This window comes from Hippopotamus amphibius, chromosome X (genome assembly GCF_030028045.1).
Source record: "Hippopotamus amphibius kiboko isolate mHipAmp2 chromosome X, mHipAmp2.hap2, whole genome shotgun sequence".
Classification (NCBI taxonomy): Eukaryota; Metazoa; Chordata; class Mammalia; order Artiodactyla; family Hippopotamidae; genus Hippopotamus; species Hippopotamus amphibius.
The window spans coordinates 6,329,804-6,340,609 of NC_080203.1; positions in this window are offsets into that span (position 1 = coordinate 6,329,804).

The following is a 10,806-nucleotide window of genomic DNA, read 5'->3' on the forward strand; positions in this document are numbered from 1 at the left end:
AATTGGGGTCCTTAGTGCACATTATGTTCTTGCATATGCTCTTGGAAAAAGTCTGATAAAATTTTCTAAAAATCTATTGCAACAATGGTTGCTTAAATGGTGATGGCTTCTTATGCCGTCTATGTTGACTCAATCCCATCTTAGTGACAGATACGATACACGCCATGTGACCAGAGTCCAGAAGCTCTGGTAATGGTGTGGTCAAGGCCAGCCCTAGAAGCAGATCACCATCACCATCTATGAAAACACCCTAAAAGCAAATGACGTAGTGAAGGGAAAGGCATCAATGTCTGCTTTGAATGCAAAAGTCAATATGCCATTATGGAATGTGGGAGGGAAGTGCCTTTTTCTTGGCTCTTACAGCTGAGAAAACTAGGCTCAGAGGGATGAAACTAGCAAGTAGAAGAGTTCCTTCAAAGCCAATTATGTCTGATTCCAAAGACTATGCCTTTTTTGTCTAGGAACCCAGGATCTAGAAATCACATTCTGTGCAGGAAAAGCCAATACTAGAAGGAGAATCCACCAGAAAGTGGTAGAGGGCAAGGTGTGTCTGCCCAGGACAGGTCTAGGTAACATGCCCTCCGGTCAAGGGCTGCCAACAATTACTCCAAAGGACAGGACATTGGCAGCAGGATACTGAGGTTCATCTGTCAACAGGCATGATGGCTGAGGTCAAAGGTTAACAAGGGAGAAGACCAAACCTCGATGTGAGAGGTACCTCCTTTCAGCCCCAGACATCAGATTGATGCAGGGATCAGCAGAGGTAAGCGTAATCTGGCTGGCAAGAGTGGGGTTGGACCGGGCCCAGATGTTGGCTCTGCCCTTTTTGTTCCGTAAGGAACAGGATCTTGGCCCAGCTGGGTAAAATCTTAGGGAGGGCCCTAACCATAAGAAAAATGACATTCTGGTGATGTAAGTTTAACCACATGCTCAACTAATACACCACCACCATTCATTCATGTACTTAATAAACATTTATGGAGGTGCTATTACATACCAGGCACCGTGGCAACAACAGGGACAATGGCACAGTCCCTATTACCACCTGTGTGGCTCAGAGTTGGGCATTTTTTGAACACTTAGTGCACTTGTAATGATTCTTTCAATATCTGCCTTCACCTGGGAGAGCCATGTATGTAGGAAGAGACATGAATCTGGGAGCGGGGAGGCAGTTGGAAAGTCAACTAAATCAAAGATGACAGTAAAATATGAGAAGTGTAATCATGATGAGATAAACCAGGGGTACAAGTGGCTAAGGGAGTTCAGGGGAGGCATCGAAATCCAACTGGGATAAGGACCGTCAAGGAAAATGTTCCAGGAAGGAGGGGCTCCTCACGCTGAATTCTAAAGCATAAGTAGAAGTCAGCAAAGAGGGGCCAGAGGGAGAACTGTCCCAGTGGATGGAACCGCAATGCCAGTATTCTGACTAAACAAGCCTAAATAATTAGTAATCATTTAGCAAAGCCTCAGCTCAGTCAAACTATTGGGGTTTAGCCAATCAGAATGATGGAGGCCCGCAGTGGTGGACGTGAGGCTGCGCACGGTGCCCTGGGAGCGCATGTTAGCCAGCAGAGTTGGCTGTTTTCTCTGGTGCGATATGGGACGCCGAGCAAGGGATCGGGGGTGTCACGGGGGCTACAGGAGAACACGGGGGAACAACCCCAGGCTCTCTGCTGCTTAGTCATGAAACAGTAGTCCGATACAACTCAACAGGCTTTCTAGTCATTTCTTCAAGGTGGCCTGGATTGTTTGTTGACCTGTGTGCTTCCTGCTCCAAAGGCATATAATCTTCTCAAGGAGAGCAGCGCTGTCTGTGCTGTTAAAGATATCTGCCAAGTCACTGCTATTTCTGCTATTTCTTTCATTGAGAAGTGGAATCTAATTACCCACCCCTTGAATCTGGGTTGGCCCTTAGTGTCTCACCTGACCACGAGAATGCAGTGGAAATGATATTCTGGGACATTGGAGGCTGGGTCGTAAAAGGCCATGAACCTTCCACCCGGGTCACTAGAACACTAGCTCTTAGAGCTCTGAGCTTCCACAGAAGAACGCCAATCACTCTGAGACCACCATGCTGGTAGGGCCAGTATAGGTGCTCTGGCTGACACAGCCAGCTGAGCCTAGCCTTCCAGCCATCTGCCAAGGTGCCAGACATATGAGTAAAACTGTGGTGATGGGCTCACAAGAATAGCCCATCTTCCAGCTAAACACCACTGAGTGATCTCTGTCGATGACAAGAATGACCCAGCTAAGCCCTGCCTGAATTCCTGAATTATGGAATATTGTAAAACGGTTGTTACATTGAGCCACTAAGTTTTGAGTGTGGTTTATTGCATAGCAATAACAAGAGGGACACTGTCTCAGTCACCATAATACCCACGGTGCTGGCACTGTGTCTAGCACCTAGTTGACCTCTAGCCTCTAGTACATAGTCATTGACCAAAGGAATGGGTGCTAGAGAGAAGAATAAGAGAAATGGCTACCAGAGAAAGATAAAAATGACTTACAAGTGGCAGCTGTTATATGTTTAGAGAACTTCAGATAAATGAGTATACTTTTCTAATAATATGGTACTTACCCTGGGAAGCTAGGCAGAGTAGACAGTTAAATTCTCCTGGGGTGCTGGGGTAGGATATCAGAAAGTAACAATGGAGTCCTTACCCCATGTTTCCTACCTTAAAGTCCAGGTGGCCAATGGCTTTCCCTTTATCCCAAGATCTCAGGTTTTTCCAGTTCTCATGTTATGGATCTAGTGCAGTTACAAATAAAATGTTTTTCCTTCTCTTCACTTATAAGAACTTCGCACTTTCCTGGAAGTGATTAACTCCAAAAAGACAAGCTAGAAACTTGGAGCAAGACTAATTACCAAAATGAATGCATTTCCAAGTTTGGCTTAGACCTAGACCCTCCTTGCAAAGTATACACACAGACTATGCCTCCCAATGGACATAGCTGGACTTTGATTCTAAATGTAACTAGGTTTTACTTCCCTTACTTTTAATTGCCTGAAATTTAGCCTGAAATTCAATCAGCAGACTATTGTTCTCTGCTTCCTGCGAAGCAAGTCACAGCTGAAAGGATTGTTGGGGGAGAACTGGGTGGGGTTAGAAATATGAATCTTGGAATGACCTTCATGAATTTTGCTGCCCATTTTACTTACCTCCTTCTGGCTCTGATGTTATCAGTAATTTCCGGAGACAGAGAAAACCCAGACTTCCTCAAAGAGTTCCACTACCTGCTCCACAGAAAACCCCCTACTGTGTTTGCGTCCAAGGAGAGGCACACAAAGGGAACACACTGGCAGGCTGCTTTCATTTCTGCCTTCCTCTAGTTGGCTAAGAAGCAAAACCTGTGGTTATTCTGGGCAGCCCATCCAAAAGCCAGAATGGACAGGACACTCTTACAGCCAATGAATACACAGCAAAGGAGAGAGAATATTAATCTACTTCTGATGTAGTCAAAGTCATGAGCTATCCAGCACCAACAAAATGGAGGAGGAGCTGCACAAAGGGCAGAGTAGAAAGCAGCCTTATTTTAATTTTCTCATCAAGTCCAGAGTTTTGCCTGCTCAGCATTAGCTTCCAAATGGGATATGTGTTAGAAGACCAAACCTGGTTTTCTCTACCTAGCAGTGAACTTGGAGTCAAGAAACCTGGGCTCAGGAAACCATAAACAGGACAAAAAGACAACCCTCAGAATGGGAGAAAATATTTGTAAATGAAGCAAGTGACAAAGGATTAATCTCCAAAATACACAAGTGGCTCATGCAGCTCAATATCAAAAAAAAAAACAAACAAACAACCCAATCCACAAATGGGTGGAAGACCTAAACAGACATTTCTCCAAGGAAGACATACAAGTGGCCAACAGACACATGAAAAGATGGTCAACATCACTAATCATCAGAAAAATGCAAGTCAAAACCACAATGAGGGATCACCTCACACCAGTCAGAATGGCCATCATCAAAACATCTAGAAACAATAAATGCTGGAGAGGGTGTGGAGAAAAGGGAACCCTCCTGTACTGCTGGTGGGAATGTAAGTTGGTACAGCCACTATGGAAAACAGTATGGAGGTGCCTTTAAAAACTAAAACTAGAACTACCATATGACCCAGCAATCCCACTCCTGGGCATATACCCTGAGAAAACCATAATCCAAAATAAACATGTACCATAATGTTCACTGCAGCACTATTTACAATAGCCAGGACATGGAAGCAACCTACATGCCCACCAACAGATGAATGGATAAAGAAGATGTGGCACATAAATACAATGGAATATTACTCAGTCATAAAAAGGAATGAAATTGAACCATATATAATGAGGTGGATAGACCCAGAGACTGTCATACAGAGCGAAGTAAGCCAGAAAGAGAAAAACAAATATTGTATGCTAACTCATAGATATGGAATCTAAAAAATAAATAAATAAATAAAATGGTACTGATGAACCCAGTGACAGGACAAGAATAAGGATGCAGATGCAGAGAATGGAGTGGAGGACACAGGGTTGGGGGGGTGTGCGGCGAAGGGGAAGCTGGGACGAAGTGAGAGAGTAGCATAGACATATATATACTACCAATTGTAAAATAGATAGCTAGCGGGAAGTTGCTGTGTAACAAAGGGAGATCCACTTGATGATGGGTGATGCCTTGGAGGGCTGGGACGGGGAGGGTAGGGGGAGTCGTGGGAGGGAGGGGATATGGGGATATGTGTATAACTACAGTTGATTCACTTTGGTGTACCTCATAAGCTGGTACAAGAGGGTAAAGCAATTATATTCCAATAAAGAGCTTAAAAAAAAAAAGAGTAGCCCCCACTCGATGCAACTAGAGAAAGCCCGCGCGCAGCAATGAAAACCCAACATAGCCAATAAATAAATAAATAAAGTTATTAAGCAAAAAAAAAAAATCTAGAAACAATAAATGCTGGAGAGGGTGTGGAGAAAAGGGAACCCTCCTGCACTGTTGGTGGGAATGTAAATTGATACAGCCACTATGGAAAACAATATGGAGGTTCCTTAAAAAACTAAAACTAGAACTACCATATGACCCAGCAATCCCACTCCTGGGCATATACCCAGAGAAAACCATAATTCAAAAAGATACATGTACCACAATGTTCATTGAAGCATTATTTACAATAGCCAGGACATGGAAGCAACCTAAATGTCCATCGACAGATGAATGGATAAAGAAGAGGTGGTACATATATACAATGGAATATTACTCAGCCATAAAAAGGAATGAAATTGAGCTATTCATAGTGAGGTGGATGGACCTAGAGTCTGTCATACAGAGTGAAGTAAGCCAGAAAGAGAAAAACGAATGCTGTATGCTAACTCATAAATATGGAATCTAGAAAAATGGTACTGATGAACCTAGTGGCAGGGTAGGAATAGAGATGCAGATGTAGAGAACGGACTTGAGGACACCAGGGGGAGGGGAAACTGGGACATAGTGAGAGAGTAGCATCGATATATCCACACTACCAAATGTAAAATAGATGGCTAGTGGGAAGCTACTACAGAGCAGAGGGAGATCAGCTCGATGCTTTGCGAAGACCTAAAGGAGTGGGATAGGGAGGTTGGGAGGGAGGCTCAAGAGGGAGGGGATATGAGGTATATGTATACATGTGGCTTTTTCATTTTGTTGTACAGCAGAAACTGATATACAATATTGTGAAGCAATTATACTCCAATAAAGATAATAATAGTAAAAAAAGAAGAAACCTGGACTCTAGTCATGCCTATGCTATTGACTGACTCTGCTATTCCAAACCCGCCCCATCCCCTCCCGGGGTGTAAGTTCCCTCATCTGCAAAACAAAGAGCACTGGTTTAAGGACTGGAAATGACAAATGCAGTCAAATGTTCATTATCCAGGAGCTGATTCTCATGAGTGTAGCTTCTCTGTGGGTCGCTTTACCTTCAACCTTAAGGATAATGCCATTTCTGATGAGTACCTTCCCTGCTTAATTAAGGCTTTGCTGCCATTTCAATACCTTCTTTACTCTGTATTCAGAAGTGTCCTTTGAAATCCACACACTTAACAACTCCTATGTTGTAAAGGAAGTCTTAGAGAGCAATGCTTATCTCATTCTAAGAGAACTAACAGATGAGGAGCATATATTCAAATGTAAGCACAAAACCACAATCACCAAATAACAGGACTGCATATTAAAATGGCCACTATGTGCCAAGACTTTACGTGGATCATTCTAATCCTTACAACAGCAATAAAGGTACCAGCCACAGTTGTTGACGAGAGCCACACTCTGTGCTGGACACTGAAATATATACTCTCTGACAGCAAATACTGCATAGCAAATACTGCATAGCACATACTGCCTGCCAGGCCCTGTTCTAAATGCTCCATGTATATCAATTTCTTCAATACTCACACCAACTCCACACGGAAGGAGGTATTATTAACCTTGTGCTACAGATGAAGAAATCAAGGCACAGTAAGTTTAAGTAACTTACCTAAGGTGATAGAAGTTAATAAATAACAAAGCTAGGAACCAAATCCAGAAAGTCTAATTCATACAACCCTTCAAGGAAGATAATGTCCAAAGCCTATAGGGAGGCTTTCAGCTGTCGATTAACTGACAAATTAACCTCAAAACTCCATTGGCTTAACATTACAACAGTTCGCTTCTCACTAATGCTACATGTTCATTGCAAGTTGACGAGGCTTTGTGCTCTGCATGGTCACTTAGGGACCCTGACTGATAAAAGCTCTACCATGAGGAGTGCTGCTAGCTGCCACAGCAGGGAGAAGAGAGTACACAGAGAAGGCACACGTGCTCTTTTCTGCTTCAGCCCATAAGTGACACAAGTTGTTTTCCCTCATAGCTCCTTGGTCAGACCTAATCACACAGCCCCACCTAACTACAAGAGGGCTTGGAAGTTAGTCTTTCACATTCCTAGAAGGGGAGAAGCAGATGTTAGTAAACACTAGTAGTGTCTACCACAAGCTGTAAGTATCAAAACACCCAACTAAAACTTCCACTCCATACCTTATGGAAACCAGCATTCTTATAATAGAGAAGAAAAAAATGGCTATTGGACAGGTAACTAACAGTGTTCATCATGTACCCTCAACTTAAGATGAAGAACCTGAGACTTAGAGACGTTTAGTAAAGTAACAGAGCCTGAATTTGAACTCTGGTTTGACTCCAAAGTCTTGTTTTTACTCCAGAAAATTGCCTCACAAAAGGAATATAGAAAATGTTTCATGATCATCTACCACTCAGGATTATCCACAGTGGTCCACAAAATCAGAAAAGAGAACTGGAGCTCGAGCTGGCTATGGACTACCAAGGCATCATATAGAAGTGCAGATGTCAGCACTGGAAGGGGCTCTCAGGCAAGAGACCAGACCATCCTTCACCACCTCAGCACTTTTTCAGATACAGAAACTGTGGCCCATCAAGTGAAGTACTTTGTCCAAAAGTATCTGGATGATGAAGAGATAGCTCTACTATAGCATTTGTGTCAGCCAGGCTCCTGGCAGGAATCAGAGGGCACATTCAAAAAATGTAACTGAAGGTGTGGGCAGTGTTCAGGGGACCAGAGGATTGTGCAGCAGGCACGAATGAGCAGCAAGGAGAAGCTGTTACCATCCTCAGGCCTGAAATGGGAAGGAGAACAGAAACTGGTAAAAACTGAGGTTGTTGGAATAGGACAACCCAACAGAAGGTGTGGCACAAAATAGAGGAATATCATCATTGCCAAATGTGACCTGACAGAGAGGGAGCTGGAGAAATAAATATCCAGACTTCTCTTTCCTCCCAATTCTCTGATCCTCCTCTCTCCCCTACTGATACCTCCCATTGGCCAAACCCACTGGAAGCCAGAGGACAAGCGAACCTGGGTGATACAATCCATAGAAGTCCATTTCCAGGGACCCAGAGCAGGAAAGGTAAGAGTAAAAGGGGAATCTGAAGTGTAAACTGAGACTATACATTATAGCATCTTTCCTTTTTATTCATCGAGTCATTTATTTATTTATTTACCATGTTCAGTATTAGGAAGTGCTAAGTACACTTTAATTCCCATCAAAATTCAAGCTTGTCTTTGAAATTTGGTAGTGAAAGCATACTATCCAAGTATAACGCTATTTTTATTTAGAAGATCAAGGGTATATTTTAAGGCCATGTTTAGTTCAGCATGAGGTAAAGAAAACTACATTTTAACCACAGCTTAACTTCTGGTTAAACATGGCAAATTGACCACATGTGATTCTCTCTCTCTCTCTCTCCTAAAGCCCCATTAAAACAACAGTAGAGGAATTAAAACAAAATAAATTAAAAACAATGAGAGAAAGAGAAAAGAGAGAGGTACAAGTCTACACAAACTAAGAAAATAAGAAAGGAGACCTTAGGGGATGACTTCCCATCTTCAAAGATGGAGGAATGTGTATCAGTTTAGAAGAGTGAAGGAAATGCCAAAGAAAAGTGAGTCAATTAGCCCTGAGAGAATTCTGGGAAGGGTTAGGACTTAAAAATACCAGACACTACAGATGTTAGGGGTAAGATACAGGAAAACAGGAATTGAAAGTATGTACATGAAGGAGTAGGTTCCCACATTTCCTTCATCCCTTGCAGCTAGCCAGGCAACTGTTCCATCCACCCCTTTTGTGCCCAGGAGAAAAAGAGAGGTAGTCTCTGAAGACACTGGATCAGACACACTCAGGGCAGTAGGAACATTGGGTATAGTAGAGGGTGGGATGAGACACATGACAGAAAATGGAGGGATTAAGTGAAAGACTATATATAGAATGGCAGGAACCCAGCCAGCCTACCCCCGATCCCAAAATACCTGCAGGCAGGCTAAACAATTCTATCGTTGAATAAGTAAAGGTCACTAGAGAAAACTTCCCTGTATACTGGCATTTGGATGTCCCCCCACAAAAAGTCAGTTGCTGCCCAATCACTCTACCATGAAGCCCCTAGTTGGCAAGCTCTGCCTTTGCATCCAACAGTTCCAATCAGCTTTTGAGGGCTCTAGTCTTAAATATGAATTGATAGCCAAGGATCACAATACATTTGAGGAGAGCCTCTAATATGAGAGAATAGAAGAAAACTTAATATGTATTTCATATATATATGAGGACACTATGAGAAAGAGATAGAAAATAAGGACATTGTTGGATATTGAAAATATGATAATCAAAATGCAAAAAATGGGAGTAGGAAGATTAAAATAGGGAAATCTCTCCAAAAGCAGAACATAAAGACCAAGAGAGAAAAAGACAAGAAAAGCAGAGGAACAATCATGGAGATCTAACATCCAAATAATTGAAATTTCAGAAAGAAAAAAGAGGGGAGAAACTTATTAAAGTAATAATATAAGAAAACTTCTTAGAAACTAAGGACACGAATTTCCACATTGAAAGGGCACAAGGAAGGACCAGAAAAGATCTACACCAACTCACATCATCATAAAATTCCTGAATAATATGAGTTAAAAGAAAATCCTAAAAGCTTCTAGAGCTGTGTATAAGAAAAAAACATCTTATACATTACAGAAGATTGGGAGACAGACTTGCAGCAGACTTTTAAATAACAACATTGAAAACTAGTAGACAATGGCCCCAGAGGAACTCGCCTGGAGCCCCCCACCTCTCCTCCCAGCCAGTAGCCTGAGGGACTTGGCTTTTGACACCTCCTGCATCACTGTCCTCAGGAACATGGAATTTCAATACTGTGTTGAATAAATGTGGTAAGAGTGGGCATCCTTGAGAGGAATCAAGATGGCGGAGTAGGAGGATGTGCGCTCACTCCCTCTTGCAAGAGCACTGGAATTACAACTAAATGCTGAACAATCATCGACAGAAAGATACTGGAACTCACAAGAAAAAAAAACCACCCCACATCCAGACACAAAGGTGAAGCTGCAATGAGGCAGTAGGAGGGGTGCAATCACATTAAAATCAAATCCCACAAATGCTGGGTGGGTGACTCACAAGCTGGAGAACAGTTATACCGCAGAAGTCCACCCACTAAAGTGAGGGTTCTGAGCCCCACTTCAGGCTTCCTAACCTTGGGGTCCAGCAATGGGAGGAGGAATGCCCAGAGAATCAGACTTTGAAAGGCAGAGGGATTTGATTGCAGGACCTCCACAGGACTGGGGGAAATGGAGACTCCACTCTTGGAGGGCACACAAAAAAGTGTGCTCACCAGGACCCAGGGGGAAGGAACAGTGACCCCATAGGAGACTGAAACAGACCTACCTGCTGGTGTTGGACGGTTGCCTGCAGAGGTGGGAGGCAGCTGTGGCTCACCGAGGAGACAGGGGCACTGGCAGCAGGGGTTCTGGGAAGTGCTCATTGGCATGAGCTCTCCCAGAGTCCGCCATTAGCCCCACCAAAGAGCCTGTAGCTCCAGTGCTGGGTAGCCTCAGGCCAAACAACCAACAAGGTGGGAACACAGCCCCACCCATTGACAGACAAGCAGATTAAAGTGCCACTGAGCTCCGCCCACCAAATCGGATTAAGTTTTACTGAGCTTTGCCCACCCAGCCCAACCCACCATCACTCCCTCCCATCAGGAAGCACCCACGAGCCTCCTAGACAGCTTCCTCCACAAGAGGGCAGACTGCAGTATCAAGAAGTATCAGCAGTATTTTGTCTTGTGGAACTGAAAACCACAGCCACAGAAAGACAGAGAAAATGAAAAGGCAAAGGGCTTTGTACCAGCTGAAGGGACAAGATAAAATCCCAGAAAAACAACTAAATGAAGAGGAGATAGGCACCCTTCCAGAAAAAGAATTCAGAATAATGATGGCGAAGATGATC